Source organism: Salvelinus fontinalis, chromosome 4 (genome assembly GCF_029448725.1).
Source record: "Salvelinus fontinalis isolate EN_2023a chromosome 4, ASM2944872v1, whole genome shotgun sequence".
NCBI lineage: Eukaryota > Metazoa > Chordata > Actinopteri > Salmoniformes > Salmonidae > Salvelinus > Salvelinus fontinalis.
This window is the reverse complement of record NC_074668.1, coordinates 83340593-83343092: the sequence shown is the minus strand read 5'-3', so window position 1 is coordinate 83343092 and position 2500 is coordinate 83340593. Positions and strand designations below refer to the sequence as shown.

Here is a 2500-nt window from a genome sequence, read left to right as displayed (position 1 = left end):
TGGCCTACAGTAGTGCACTATGTAGGGAGCAGGGAGACGTTTGGGACTCAGACCTCAGAGAACACGCTGTTTTGTTTCTCCACAGAGGAGTTGCTTTAAAGGATGACTCTTGTTTACTTGTCTGTTCCCATCAGGAGAGACCTGCTGCTGTTGTGTTACTACGAGTCACACGTACACCCAAGTCTATGAGGAATACATCACATGACACATGGCACAAGCCTTGTACTGTAAGACACTGTTCCATATGGTCAAAATTCTATTGAAACTTTGCATGTCATTTTAAACCTTTACGATTTTTACAATTGGATACAGTCACTGTTTCATTAGAATCTATGCAAATGTTACGGGCTGCGGCGTGTTCCCTTTGTGGCCCAGTTGGTAGGGCATGGTGCTTGTAACGTCAGGGTTGTGGGTTCGATTCCCACGGGGGACCAGTACGATGTACACACTCACTACTGTGAGACTCTGGATGAGAGCGTCTACTGAAATGTTTAAGTTATGAGAAGATATTGTCCAATCATTGCGTGGAGTCCTAGACTTAATTTAACGAGACAGCTGGAGGATGTGTAGATTAAACAACATCTATCTGTGTGGTTACAGATTACTGCTAGTCTGTAGATAAGACAACATCTATCTGTTTGGTTACAGATTACTGCTAGTCTGTAGATAAGACAACATCATCTATCTGTGTGGTTACAGATTACTGCTAGTCTGTAGATTAGACAACAACATCTATCTGTGTGGTTACAGATTACTGCTAGTCTGTAGATTAGACAACAACATCTATCTGTGTGGTTACAGATTACTGCTAGTCTGTAGATTAGACAACATCTATCTGTGTGGTTACAGATTACTGCTAGTCTGTAGATAAAACAACATCTATCTGTTTGGTTACAGATTACTGCTAGTCTGTAGATTAGACAACATCTATCTGTGTGGTTACAGATTACTGCTAGTCTGTAGATAAAACAACATCTATCTGTTTGGTTACAGATTACTGCTAGTCTGTAGATTAGACAACATATATCTGTTTGGTTACAGATTACTGCTAGTCTGTGGATAAGACAACATCATCTATCTGTTTGGTTACAGATTACTGATAGTCTGTAGATAAACAACATCAATCTGTTTGGTTACAGATTACTGATAGTCTGTAGATAAACAACATCAATCTGTGTGGTTACAGATTACTGCTAGTCTGTAGATAAGACAACTATCTGTTTGGTTACAGATTACTGCTAGTCTGTAGATTAAACATCTATCTGTGTGGTTACAGATTACTGCTAGTCTGTAGATAAACAACATCAATCTGTTTGGTTACAGATTACTGCTAGTCTGTAGATAAACAACATCAATCTGTTTGGTTACAGATTACTGCTAGTCTGTAGATAAACAACATCAATCTGTTTGGTTACAGATTACTGCTAGTCTGTAGATTAAACATCTATCTGTTTGGTTACAGATTACTGCTAGTCTGTAGATTAGACAACATCTATCTGTTTGGTTACAGATTACTGCTAGTCTGTAGATAAACAACATCAATCTGTTTGGTTACAGATTACTGCTAGTCTGTAGATAAGACAACATCTATCTGTGTGGTTACAGATTACTGATAGTCTGTAGATTAGACAACATCTATCTGTGTGGTTACAGATTACTGATAGTCTGTAGATTAGACAACAGCATCTCCAGAGGCCCTTAGTTCACTTCCTCTACTGTTAGATAGTTCCTGAGCCAATCAGAATTCCCTTCCTCTACCACTGGGTAGTTCTGAGCCTATCAGAGTTCACTTCCTCTACCACTAGATAGTTCTGAGCCTATCAGAGTTCACTTCCTCTACCACTAGATAGTTCTAAGCCTATCAGAGTCCACTTCCTCTACCACTAGGTCGTTCTGAGCCTATCAGAGTTCACTTCTTCTACCACTAGGTCGTTCTGAGCCTATCAGAGTTCACTTCCTCTACCACTAGGTCGTTCTGAGCCTATCAGAGTTCACTTCCTCTACCACTAGGTAGTTCTGTCCCTATCAGAGTCCACTTCCTCTACCACTAGTTCGTTCTGAGCCTATCAGAGTTCACTTCCTCTACCACTAGGTCGTTCTGAGCCTATCAGAGTTCACTTCTTCTACCACTAGGTAGTTCTGAGCCTATCAGAGTTCACTTCCTCTACCACTAGGTCGTTCTGAGCCTATCAGAGTTCACTTCCTCTACCACTAGGTCGTTCTGAGCCTATCAGAGTTCACTTCCTCTACCACTAGGTCGTTCTGAGCCTATCAGAGTTCACTTCCTCTACCACTAGGTCGTTCTGAGCCTATCAGAGTGCTCTTCTTCTACCACTAGGTAGTTCTGAGCCTATCAGAGTTCACTTAGGTTGTTCTGTCCCTATCAGAGCAGAGCCTCTGTACCAGTCCTCTGCTCCTCTCCCTCTGGACTCTCGCTCCACTCTCCCCTGTTAAAGGTGTAATATGCAAAAATTGCTCCGCCATTTCCTGGTTTCTAAAA

General features: G+C 41.4%; 1 protein-coding gene and 1 non-coding gene across 2 annotated transcripts in view; both read left to right on the top strand.

Annotated features, from left to right (window-relative positions):
• The window catches only part of otud7a (OTU deubiquitinase 7A), an 85584-nt gene that overhangs the window by 32245 nt on the left and 50839 nt on the right, over positions 1 to 2500 (top strand). The window lies entirely within an intron of this gene.
• trnat-ugu (transfer RNA threonine (anticodon UGU)) lies at positions 358 to 433 on the top strand. Its single transcript has one exon. It is a non-coding gene; the product is annotated as a tRNA-Thr (tRNA).